Below are 14,765 nucleotides of genomic sequence, written 5' to 3' on the forward strand. Positions count from 1 at the left end.
CAAATAGTAGTTGAAATAAGTTAAAATAAATGACAATAACAATAACTAGATATATAATTCAGAAATTATATTAAATATTTCTGTGAAAAAATTAACACCGTGATAAAGTACAAAATAACTTCATCTAATTTTAAAAGAATTTGCATTTAAACAAAAAAAACCTTGATAGAATTTTTTTGCAAAAGCTTCTCCAACAACATAAACAAAATTATTCTTTTTTTTCCTTTTAACTATTTACCACAACAAATTATAATCACCACCAACACCACTCTCCAAACTTACGCCATGATAATTAAGTGAGGAAGGGATCAACATGTGATATTTTGTTTTCTATTTGTTTTGATAACTTTTCTTTATTTTTTTAGGGGTATTAGTTTTTTTATTCTTTGTCTTTTTCTTGCAAGTTGAAGGGCATTTTTTTAATCTTTATGGCATTGTAGTGGTTTATTTGAAGAGTTGAGGGAAGAATGGTCTTTTTGCCTCAAATCCTACTTTTTTTTAACATCATGTTCTCCCATGGCTAGACTAAAGAAAATTCTTTTCTCCAACTCTTGGCTAGTCATCTCTTCTTTAAAATTTCTGTCAAATTCTCAAGCTTCTTTGGTAATTAAGAGTCAAGCTTCTCTAATTGAAGTTGATTAAAGTGATTTTTTTTTTTTTTTGCAAGTTTGTGTTTTTATTATCTTGTTTATAATCTTTTGCATGTTGTAGTGAATCGTGATTCTTTATGTTTTGTAAGTGTTAGCCTTTGTATGGAGGTCATTGTATCCTTGTTTTGAGTAGAGTTTATCTTGTTCTTGTTTATTTGGAGAGTTGTGAAGTCTTTTTTATGTCATTTTGGATCGAAACTGATGATCAGTGTATGATATTTTATTATTTCATATCATTTTGTACACTCATGAGACTTGTATTAGGATCATATTTTGGAATTCGGTGCTAAACAAAATGTGTTTTGCATTCTCAGGCTTCGGGAAGCACTTAAAGACGAGAGAGAACCAAAAGAAGCACTAAACAGCAAAAACGAAGAAGATGGAGCTCTCTCGGTATCAATTAAATAAGTACAAGGCCAACAGGATGGCTTACGGGCAGCCTACGGCCTCACTTACGGCAGTAAGCATCTTCTAGAGAACCTTGCGAGTATACTTATACCCGTAAGGCGGAGTTCATCAAAGGACCTTACAGGCAGGACTTATGCCCTTAAGGATCATTCAGAGGATTTTATGACCAGAGCTTACGCCCGTAAGGACGGTCGTAAGGGTAACATAGTGAAGCTTACGGTCCAGTGCTTATGGCCGTAAGTTGAACCATAATACAAAGAGAAGACCTTAGGGATGGGACTTACGGGCGTAAGCAGCCGAGTATAAATAGACTTGATAAGGATTTTTTGGGCCATTTTTAGAGGCGATGTTAGGGAAAAAAGAGATAGATCTCCAGGGCTTATTAGGTACATTTTAGAGGAGATTTGGATACATCACTAGGGGGAGAAAGATCGTAGCCGTTAAGAATCATCTTGGTGGGTTTTGTGGAAGCTTCTTGGGAGTTTTCAGATGATCTACTTCCGGAGCGATTGAGAAGGGGGTTTCTATGTTTACTTCTATTCTCTTCATGTCTTGTAACTTGGAGAATTTTCCTCCATTAATGGAGTTCTAATTTCTCTAATGTTTGGGCACAGTTAAACTCTAGGGTTTATCTTTTGACATTGGTTGTAGATCTATGTGATTTACTTGTTTACTTAATTGCAATCTATGCTATTTTAATCTAATTGGTGTTTGTGCGCTTAAATGTTATCATAGTGAAAGCTCTAGTTATCATATTTGATGTGCCTTGTGACAATAATAAATTTTCACCTGGCATAGACATACTACGATTAGAAGGAATTGTGAGTAAGCCTAGAAATGAGGTACTTTAGAGACCCGTCTCCCTTAATTCTCTCGGGTGTGTTAATGAGAATTTACCTACTCTTTGCAATCATGTAGAATAGATTTTAGGAGAAATCATATTTCTATTCTGCATTTGGATTTAGGGTAATATTTCCTCACAAGTGAGATTACCTACTCAAGAAATTCTCGTTAACTCACATTGAGGTTTCACGGAGTGTTAATGCGATTATGTAATGACTACATCAGCACTGCACCGATTCAGTTACTCTTTACCTTTGAAAGAAATGTTTAGTATGATTTTAGAAACCTCTTGATTCAAACAGATTTGCATGCTTACACAACCTTTGTCTTGCACTTAACAAACCCTAGAGAGATGCTATGCCCGGACATCATTTCTCCTCTTGATTTCTCTATTCTTTTATTCCGTACTTCTTAATTTTACTTTCTTTTGTTCACACACATCACTCATTTGGTTAGGCTAATTTTCAGAACTAGGGTTACTACTAGTAATCTCATTCTTCCCTATGGACCAACATCCTGCTTTTTTGCACTCTACTACGTTGCGTCCCTATTAGAAACTCTAAGCTTTAGATGTTATGAGAAAAACAATTATACATTCCTTTGTTGTTTTACTTAAAAACCTTAGTGGATGAAGTATGTATTCTAAGGAGATTTGCAAAGTTTTGACTCTTTGTTACTGTAGCTCACTAATGAGTGTACAATAGCCTAATATTTAATATCATTTTGTACACTCATTTGGCTTATATTATAATCATAATTAGGAATTCGATACTAAATATGGTGTGTTTTACATTCTCAGCCTTCAGGCAATGCTAAAAGATGAGAGAGAACCCAAAGGAAGCATTTTGGAGTGAAAATGAGGAAGAGGGAGCTCTCATGGCATCAATTGACTAAGGACAAGACAAACAGGATGGTTTACAGGCTGCTTACGATCGTAAGACTCATCTAGAGAACCTTGCGGCATGCTTATAAACGTAAGGGGGAGTTCAGAGCGGAATCAGAGGACCTTACGGGCAAGACTTACGGCCGTAAGCATACTTGTAAGAACCATCCAGAGAAGCTTATGACCAGAACTTACACCCATTAGGGATGGTTGCAGGAGCCGTCTAGAGAAGTTTATAGTCCAGCACTTACGGTCGTAAGCTAGATAGTAACACATATAGAAAACCTTATAGGCGGGGACTTACGGCCGTAAGGGTAACCATAAGATGCACGACCAATCTTTCTAAACTCCTTATGCCCTTGTGCTTATACCCGTAAACAGCCCATAACTGGCACAGTATATAAAGGCATGATAAGGTTTTTAGGGCAATCTTTTTACCCAATCATTCATCTAATCTTGGAGGCGAGGCTAAGGGAAGAAGGGGTCGAATCTCTAGAGCTTTATGGGAAACACTTGGAGGAGATTTGACCTGGCATTCTTGGGGAAGAAGACTGTAACCGTGAAGACCACTTGGCGGTGTTAGTGGAAGGTTCTTGGAATGTCCTCCTGTGATCCTACTCTGGTGCGACTGAGAATGGGGTTTTAATGTTTTCATTGTATTTCTTAAATGTTTAGGCATAGTTGAAATCTGGGGTTTATCCTTTGACATTGATTGCAGATCTTGATGATTTAGTATTTCTTTAATTCTAATTCTTATTTTCATATCTAATTGTGTGTTTTGTATGGCTTGATTGTTAATGTGGCCAGAGCCCTAGCTATCATTGTTTAATGTGCTTTATAACGAGAAAAGATTCCCACCTAGCATAGACATGTCACAATTAGAGGAGATTATGAGTAAGCTTAGAGATAGGGTACTTTGGAGTCGAGAGTTCTGCTCCCTCAATTCTTCCGAGCGAATTAACTTGTTATCTCCATGCTCTATACAATTATGTGGAATAGACTTTAGGAGAGATCGCATTTCTATTATGTATTTGGATTAGGGATAATCTCTTCGAAAGAAGTGATTATCTAATTAAGAGATTCTTGTTAGTTCACAATGAGATTTCACAGAGAGTAATGCGATTGTGGTGACTGTTATCAACATTGTATCAATTTAGTTACTATTCACCTTCGAGAGAGGGGTTTAGTATAGTTTAGGAAGTCTCTCAGTTCGAATAGAATTGCATGTCAAAACAACCTTGTCTAGCACTTAACAAGTACTAAATGAATACTATGCCCAAACATCGCTTCGTCTCTTGAGTCCTCTAATCCTTAATTTCTGTATTTCCTATTTTTACTTTCTATTTCTTTGCATATATCATCATTTGTTTATTTAGGTTAGTTTTTTGGATTAGTATTCTCCATCTTCTCTGTGGACCCATACCCCATTTTTTAGGACTATATTACATGATTGCCATGTACACTTACATCCCCATCACTCACCTTGGAATTACTATAGATCCAAGAGTTAGTTTTTGGGTATTATAGTAATCGCGTGTTGCCGCATGTTGTTTGAAATCTTTGAAGTTATGGTTTGAATCCTCTTCCTGTTGTCATTCCACCATCCTAAGTGTAGGTCGATATTCTTAGTTTTCGGTATCTATACTGATTCATTTTGTTTGTTACAATTGATTCCATTTTTGTAATTTGCTCTTATGCTTTCAGATTTGTAGAAGGAGAGCCTCTGAGCAAAGGCAAAGGCCTTGGAGGGAGCTTGAGCATATTTTGGGCTTCATTTGTAAGTGAATTTGTGTTGTTAAAACACATAATCGAGTAGGATTTGAATGATAACTAATAAAAGTATTTACACTTGTGCATGGCTTTGGAAAATGATTCTACTGTTGGGATTTTATTTGATGTTTTTTTATCCTTGTTCTTCTTTGATCCTTATTCTCTTTGGAAAGGAATGGTTTATATTCTAGAAAATGTGACATTTCTTGTGAAATGAAAGCTTTATGCTGGAATATGCAAATGTTGTACAAATACTTTCATGTTATTTGATGGTAACATGCTTTTGTGTGATTCACTGTAGTGGAGGTCCCCACGGCTGGGCTATAGAGGCAGCATGGTTGACCATTATATTGTCCATAGCAAGAGGGGTGTAGAGAGCTTGAATGGATTAAATGCTAACTGAGACGCTCAGGGTCACCACACGAGGTTCTTAGTGGCCAACGCCAAGGAGGACTATCTAGTTGATTATGTCATATTTCAAACAAACCTTGCAGCTTCAAACCTTAATTACGGCCGCAATTAGGGTGAACATTCTTTGAGGCTAGCCTATGAGTTTTCAAAAGAATGATTTGTTGGTGATATATGCATTCGATTGTCTTTTCTTAATCTTTTTTTGTACTTAATATAGTAATTATACTTTATTTTAAGCTAAAAGTTTGTTGGTTATTATTGCTATGCCTCTACTCATACTCAATGGTTTCATTTTGATTCTATTCGAATTATGTGGCTTATTCACTCCCTGAGTAATAGCATTACTCATCACTCTTCTTTTTCCTTCCTCAAGTTTAGTAATGTGTGTGGTCTTCCCTTGTGTTGGTCAACTGCTCGTATGTGTTCTTTTAAGTTGGGTTTGTGCATCTTTTGGAGCATATTGTATATTAAACATCTTTGTATAGATTGGATCCATTGGGTTATATATTTGAGCTGTATATATCACATTGTGTACATGTACTTTGGTTATATGTACATATATAACTATCTATTGTGTTCTTTCTAGTTTTTGTTTGGTGTATTTCCTAGTTGTAATACAATATAGGTTTGCTCAGATTCTTTGTAAGCCTTGGCTAATTTAGAAAATGTGTTATTCACCTCACTTGAATTACTGCAGCAATTGTCACATGTCTGACTGTGAGTGGGAGCGTGACATTAACAATGGGGATTGAGAGCTGAACTATGATGGCCACTCATGGTGTACACCAGGGCATGTCACCGATGAGCCAACCCGACTGCTATAGTTTTAAACCAGTAGCATAACTACACTAGGAGGAGGTTGGCAACCCCATTATTGTGCTGGTAGAAGGCATGGTATACTAGCTGGTCATGTCATTCAACTAGGCCATGCTTTTATTTTTGTTTTTAATATTTAATTATGAATTTATAAAATGAACCATTCTAACATGTATAAAATTACATTAATGGCTACCAGGATCGTCTTGGAATTGAAAATTAAAAAAAAAAATTCTATAAATGCTCTAAACCATCCTACTCGTTTTCCCAACACTGAACTAATTATTGTCAAGTTCATCTTGTTGAAGCTCAAAATTTCAAGCTTTTGCAGTTTTTCAAACATCAACGTCTCAGAAATCAACGACCTCAAGTACATTTGAAGAAAATCAAATTTTCAATTGTTTATATTGACATGTTCCTTTGTTTCTTTCATTATAAATTTCCATTTTATCATCACATGGCAAAAAAAAAAAAAACATTTTTTTGTTTTTTTGGAAACTTTGGTATGGCACTAATCATCTTGAAAGATGCACCGACTTGCATGCTATAGACAAATTTGATTCCACCAAAACCAAAATTGCTAATCTTTATTTTTCTATTTCTCTGAAAATTTTTAATTTTCAAATAATGATGCTTTTCAAATAATGATGCATACAGAAAAATGTATATTCATACCCTTCATACAAAATTTGGGTATGGTATTAAAAGGACCTATAAGTCAAAAAATTATTTAAAAAACAATAACATTTAAATGCAAGCCACTTACAACTTTGAATAAACCTTAAATAAGAGGCTCATGTTAAGTTAAAGAAACCAATAACTCTTCAAAAAAAAAATAAAAAAAATAACAAAGGCTAATCCACTCACTTTTAATTATCCTTCTCTTTTCCATCTTGTTCTTCTTTGTTATTGAATTGGCATGATTTGATACTAAGTCAAGATGACATGACAACCATTGTGACATTACATAAATGATGACATGGCAAGGAGTCTTGGATTGAAGGCAAATATCTTGGGAGATCTTGGTGGAGCTATTTCCGGTATGTGTTACAATTTGAAGGAAAGATCATATCAAGACCATATTTAGAGAGATTTGATTGGAGACTAAATATGGATAGAGCTTAATTGAAGAAATATCTATCAATGGTGTGATTGACAGCTATTGAAGGTATGATTTGTAGAACCTTAATAAGTATAATTGAAGATTATTAAGGGTATGTTTGGAGACATGCCTATTGTTGGTATGATTTGCATGATTGATTGAAGACCTATTCTTGGGTAGATTTAAAGGCCAAACTTGGGTGAATTGAAGATCAAGTTTGGATAGTTTCATGAAGATGCACAAAGTCATGCGCCCCTTGCGAGGGGACTACGTGGTCAGGAACTGAGGAGGTAGGCTAGTTGCCGGTAGTCAGGATTGGGAGATCTGGCTGCATCGACTTGGATTAAGCATGACCAGGAGGTTGATGGGTCTTGAGGTCGCTTCACAATATAACCGAAACTCAGTCAAGTTAGTAGTCAGGGCCATGTTGCAAGTTGTCTTACAATAGGAGTTGCAACAGCTAATTTTGGAAGGTTCTAAAGTTAGTAGCCGCGGAGATTCTAAAAGAGGTATGGGCTATATTTGGGACGTTGAGGCGTCTATATAAGCTACCTTGCTCTGAGATTGGGTGTGACACTTGAGCAAGAGATAATGTGGGCACTAGACAGTCTATTGAGGATAGTGATCTTTACTTGTGAGTGTGAGTGACAAAGTGTTCGTACTCATGAATTTTTACCTCTTTTACGGGAATGTTTATCTCTGGGATTGGCCTCCCAGACATAGGCGAGTGGATACCGAACTGGGTTACCAATTTCGTGTCTCCTTTTGTTTGATTTGTGTGAGTTTTCTATGAGTGTTTGAGTGTTCTCTAAACAACAAACTACACCGGCAGAACTAACATTCTTCTTCCAAAGCAAGCGCGTATATTTTATCTATGCCCAAACTATGTGAAAACCCAAATTCAAAATCTCATAGAAAATAAATAACTATATCTGATCTATATTGCACTATAGTCGGACAATATATAATTTGTCAAATATAACTGTATAGTAATGACAATAACAAAAATAGTTACAAATGAGAGGATTTGAGGCAGTACAAGTATAATATATAATATATACTTACTTTAATTCTATCCCCTAAAAATATTTTTTTCTAAATTTTATATTGAGATTACATTTGGTAAGTTTTAATTGATTAGCATGTTACATCATATTCTATCCCTAAGATGTTTGTCTTCAATCCTGGCATGCTATGTGGATAGTTGATATATTTTAATTAATTTACATATCCCATCACATGAAGGCCCAAAACCCCAAATAATTTTTCACTAAAATAATCATTTCACACCCACCCACCCAAATCTTTTTTTGTAAACTTAATATTGAGATTACATTTGGTAAGTTTTAATTGATTAGCATGTTACATCATATTCTATCCCTAAGATGTTTGTCTTCAATCCTATCATGTTATGTGGATAGTTGATGTCTTTTAATTAATTAACATATCCTATCAAGTGAAGGTCCAAAGCCCCCAGTAATTTTTCACTAAAATAATCATTTCACACCCACCCACCCAAATTACTATGAATATGAAAACCTAGATCAAGCACTCCATTCTTAACCTTTTCCAGATGAATTTAGTTGAATAGAAGGAAATTAGGAGGCTCTCATTACTGTCGTCCACGAACGAAGGCTCCCGCAGCTAACCGCGACCCTAGAACTCACCAGCGGGAACAAAACTTACCTTAGACTTTGATAAGCTTGAGGTCCTTAGCCATGGCAACGGCAGCACCACCGCACTGCCACCCTCTAGTTCCACCACCTGTCGCCAAGCCACCAACGAGGTCAAGATCCTTCGTAGACTCAGATCGCTTTTCGGATAAGAAGATATCCAGGGACTCGTCCTCTCGGTGTTTTCCATTTGATTTTCTGTTTGTTTCCTTGATTTTTGATTAGTTTTTTTTAATGATATATTAGAAAGAATAAAATGGTTTCAGTGTTGATTAGCGCCCTTACACAGGACCGCCGTCTGTTGGAGATGGTGAGGAGATCGGTTTCGGAGAAGGAGATCGGAGTCGGAGATGCAGGGTGTTTTCCATTTGATATTCTGTTTATTTTCCTTACATCTAAAATCTATTTTTCATTGGTTTTTTTTTCGGTGGATTGGAAAGAACCAAAGGAAGCTTTTGTTTTATCTTTTTTATTTGTTGTTTGTTGTAATGAATGATGGTAATTGATTATCCTTCCATATTTTAGATGTGATGAAGTTGGGCATGATTGAATAGATTTTAGATGGTTAAATTTTTTTTATAGTAGTTCTTGATTGAAAAATAGATTTCATCTCATTTTATTTGAAAAAATAGTTTTTTATTATATCTTGGTGTTATTAATTTTTAAAATTTTTTAATTTTTTTTTAATTTTATGCCTCATGTATGTTATAATCATCATAAAATATATGGACCCAAACAAACTAAATAATTTCATATTTAATTAAAAAAATTAATATATTCTCCAAACAAATATTCTTTAGTGACATAGTTAGTTAAATATTTTTTAACAAAAATATAAATTAATAATAATCTCTCATTTTAAAAGAAATTTACAAACTTGGTAATTTAAAAGATTTGCTTTCCAAATTTTTTTCCTTATACAAAAAAATTCAAGTCAAGGAATGCATGGGGACTTTTCACAAGTAACTTAAAAATAATAATAAAATAAAACATTTAACTTGCATTGCTAAAACAAGTGAGTGATCACTTGATCCCGTGGACCCCCTTTCCCTGTATAAAGTTATATATATATATATATATATGAGAACCCATCATCTAGGGACGTCCCTAGATTTCAAATCTAGAGATGTCCATAGTAGCCATTGGATGAAAATCTGACGGCTCTTATCATTATGAACAGTAGAAACCGCGTTCTACAGTGTTGTACAGTGATCATGAACATTAAAAGGTGTACAGTGTTTATATAATCAATCAACCATCGGATGATGATCCAACGGCTTAGATTTAAAAACATCCCTAGATTTGAAATCTAGGGACGTCCCTAGATGATGTTTTCCCTATATATATATATATATATATAGAGAGAGAGAGAGAGAGAGAGGCATTTTTAATTGGATGATGAAAACGAGCTCATCTAAATACTATAAAAACATAACTTGAAAACATGATCCTCCCTCTCCTTTTCCTACTCCTACACCACAATAATTGAAACACTATCTTTATCTAGCCCCACACTAATATCCTCAATAAAAATGATTTAAACCAAAACTGTTTGCTATAACAAAAAGATCACCGGTAATTATCAATTAAAATGTGGTATTTTGTGGAATAAACATTGCAATGTAACCCTCCACTGCTAAGTTGAAAAAAATAATACATATATGTCATATTGTAACAATGATTAAAATATTATGATCAAAAATCATTGCAGTAATATATTTCCTAACCCTTCAAAATAAATAATTTGTACTGAGTTGAAATCTACTTTTTTTTATTAATTTTCGCATCAACACTACAACAATTTGTATTTTTAGTGATAACAAAAGTAATCACTAAAAGCAATAATTTTAGGCACAATTAGTAATAGTAGCAAATTTTAGAAGTCATCACCTCCCATCACAAATACCTCCGATGCTAATACAAAAGTGACAATTTTAGACAAATGGTTACAATTACTCCATATTTTTGTAACCAATTTCATGACACTAACAAATTTAATATATGTGGCAAAGCAATGTGGCTACAATAACCTTATTTATATATGTCACTATTGTTGACACAAAAATTTTAATTGTGATGAATAAAGTGTTTACAATAATTTGTTCTGTTATGTCAATTTTGTTAACACAAGAAAAATACTAAATTGTGACAAATAAGCCTTCACAATAATCTATTTTATTGTGACAATATTGTTAACATAGAAAAAAAATACAATAGTGACAAAAAGTTTTTTTCAATAGTAATATTTTTATTAGTGGCCAATACTTCGTCACTAATGTTATTTTGAGATATTGTTATATGTTTATTATTGTCACAAATAAAATTATTAATATAAAAATAATATTGTCAATAAAATAAAAATTATGTTATGATAATTTTGTCACTAATATAATAAATTATTTTTTATTAATATAGAGTTTATTTTAGATATTTTTGTCAAGAAAAATTTTTAATAGCAAAAATAATGTCACACAAACAAATAAATTATTTAATATTATATGAAAATAAATAAATAAATAAATATCATCAAAATATACAAAATTCAAATTTTGAATTTATAAAATTGGGAATTTTAATATCCAAAATACAGTTATAAAATTATCCTTTTAAAAAAAGAATAAATATTATAAAATTATCCTAAATTTGGAGATGAAATACTCTTTTATGCATTTGAATCTCCATTTTTACTTTTCAGCCTCAACTCTTGCTGGAATTTGACTCTTTTGTTGGGACTTTAATATTATTCCCTTCCTTGATGTTTATTCTGCACATTTATAAAAAAAAATAAGAATATAATGAAATATTTTTAAATTTTAAAAAATTTTAATTTAATTACAGCTTTCATACCATTATTTCTTCTCAATTAAGATAAGTTCCATGTTGCATTTGGCTTTTGTGATTTTCAATAGATAAAAAATCATAAAAAAAATTACATAACCAAAATCTAAATAACATATTCCTATGATGAACCTGAACCTATGATTGAAAGTATCGAAAAAGAAAACACTAATAACCGGTTAATCATCATTAAAAAATCAATAAACCTAACTTTGAAGATTAAAAAAGATAAAGTAAAAAAATAATTATCTTTTATCCATTACATAAACTAAGCAAAAGAATTTAAGAAAAGAAAAATAAACAAATCTTATGACTATCAATAACATATACCTTTACATCAAGAGCTAGTTGAGTCACTTTAATTCTCTGAATAAACTGAAACCGAATTGTTGCCATTGATCTCCATAGGCACATAATTACGCGAGACTTTACTCTTTTTATATGTTAAGTTCATTAAGGATATATATCTTTTTAAATTTTTTTTTTTAAAATTTATATTATTTAGATTTTGTTTTTTGAGATTTGGTAAATCTCTATTTAATTTTAATTTTAAAACTTTCTCTAATACTATAAACCCTAGGTATAATCTAAATTAAAACCTTGTTTCCTATCCCTTAAAATATCAATTTTAAGGATTGGGTAAACAATAACAACTTGCAAAACAATGAATTTGGAGAATTTTTTTTTACATCGAGTTTTTATCTCATATTTTTATAAATATTTATAAATTTGAATAGATTATCTTTTAAAAACGTATATATATTGACACACACATATCGAATTTGATCTAAAATATGTTAAACATACTTTAGGGTTTTTTGTCACAACATTTAGTAGATATTAATAGTTGAATTTTTTTGTGACTAAAAATGTGATCACAAAAAACATAAAGTGACCAGTGGCGAAGAACACTTCGTCACAACAAATGAAAATATTATTTACGGCACTACAGTATATTAATAGTGACAACGTAATTGTGGGATATCCTAAATCGTCACAATTATAATAATTTTAGTGACAAAAAATTATCACAATTAACTTAAACAATAGTGTTAATTAATTTTTTTACGACAAAAAATTCATATTTGTGACAAAATGATTGATAGTTACAAAAAAATAATCATAATGTCGTAATTCTTGTAGTACAAGCATAATTAATTTGGTATATTAAAACTAGATTGGAGAAAGCTAGGCCTATATTTTTTTCTATTTTTAATATTTTTGAGGATACTTTTGGTATTTTTATGTAAAAAATAGTTGTTTATTTGGTAAATGATTGATGAATATATATATATATATATATATTAATGGAATATTCTTCTTCGCATTGTAAATACGTATTTGAATTTTTGTATCCAAAATTATTGACACAAAAGATAAGTTGTATAATTGTGATGGGTACTAAATTGTCACAATTGAAATTGTAATAGTAACAAAATAATTAAATGTCACAACTAATCCAAACTATTGTGTTAATTAACTTTTTTAGCATAAAACCCCCAATAACATGGTTAAGAAATTTATTTTTTATAGCAATATTTAGTGGACACTAAATCGTTGAATTTTTTGTGACAAAATTGTTGTAACAAAAAATATATGTTGAGTGACGGAGAACAAAAAATTATAGTGACGATAATATTTCTTGTCACAATTACTCATCATTCTCATCAAGAAGTTTTTGACATAAAATCTTGTATACTTTTAGTAACGAACATTGGATACAAAATTTTTTTTGCCACTGTTAATATATTAATAGTGACAATTTAGTTGTGACATATACTAAATTGTCACAATTATCATTATAATAGTGATAAAAATATAAGTTATCACAATTAAGTTAAACAATAATGTCTATTACTTTTTTGATACAAAAAACATAATATTTGTGGCAAAATAACCAGGTTACATAAAAAGTTGTCACTAAAAATCTTAATTCTTGAAGTGCAATCAATTAATTATGTCCTTTGATAGGATTTCTTAATATAACTTTTTTTGGTTTTTAGATAATTCAGCCATAAAAATATATAGAAATAACGATTAATTTTTCAGTATATTCAAAATTTCATAATATCAACTTTTACTCAAAAGAATGTTAATAAAAATTAAATTATTTCCTACAATTCATACAATCTTGGAAATAAATATTTGAAAAAAGTACATAATTTGCAAGAATATTTCAAAAACAATTATAAAAGAATTTGAAAAGAATGAACACAAACATATGGTTTATATTAAAATTTTAATTATCATGTTTGAAAAGAATTATTGAAATATTATTGTCTCTCATAATTTTTTATTAATAATATATAAATAACGGGAAAAATTGTTTCATATATATTTTAAAATTGAATAATATACTTCCCATATTATAAATGAATTAAAAAAATTATATTATCAATGTCTTCTTCAACATAATTTGTACTGTTTTTACAACACATATTTTGATATACTGAACCCACAGCGTTAGTGTTGGTCTTTCCACTAGTTAAATATTAAAGTTATCCCCTTGAAATCTTATCTTTCAAACTTTTTTGGTGAGGGACATATGGTCATCTTGTATTGGTTGTCCAGTTGACTCCCCCCCTTTTTATTGGACAAATGAGGGTGTTTGGCTATAAATATACACACAAAATACTATATAATATTATATGTATATGTATATATATTTAAAACCAAAAACCTCCACAAAAGAAGGTGTGGTGCAGCCACTGTCATCGGAATGCTGGTGTGGTGCTCCCATGTGAACTCAATGCGGCGATGGGGTAGAATGACACGCATTGTAGCGAGTCAATAAAAGATTAGGATCTGAGCACTTCCTCAATTTTAGATACTGTTATTTGTTTTGTATTTCATTAGATTTCAATTTCTTATATATTTTATTTTATTTTGTTTTTTTTTTTAACTAAAATAATATCATTGTTAATATGTGTGGGTGTTGAATAAAAATATTTACAAAAACACCGGTTGCAGACTTGAATATGACTCTCTCAGACTTTATGAAAAATATAAACTATGTGTGTATTTAAAACTACTGAATTAGGGAATGCAATTCCCATCAATAATGTCAAAAGTCCTCACAATTCGGCTTTTTTACCATATCGTATAGCACAATAAACAAAACTCAAGATACTAAGTTAACTACAAATGGTTATTCTCTACGTCATGATTTGAATGTTGAAGAAAATTAATTTTTTTTTGTAATTTATTTATATATGAATAAATCGTTCTTAAGTCTTTCTTAAATATGTGACTTTTATTTATTTATTTTGAACTTACTATTATATGCTCTTTATTATAAAGATTATTAACCAGTATAATATTTCTTAAATATTTGAGATCTATTTTTACTATTGAAAATTATTTAATTCATT

Source organism: Dioscorea cayenensis, chromosome 18 (assembly GCF_009730915.1).
Source record: "Dioscorea cayenensis subsp. rotundata cultivar TDr96_F1 chromosome 18, TDr96_F1_v2_PseudoChromosome.rev07_lg8_w22 25.fasta, whole genome shotgun sequence".
Classification (NCBI taxonomy): Eukaryota; Viridiplantae; Streptophyta; class Magnoliopsida; order Dioscoreales; family Dioscoreaceae; genus Dioscorea; species Dioscorea cayenensis.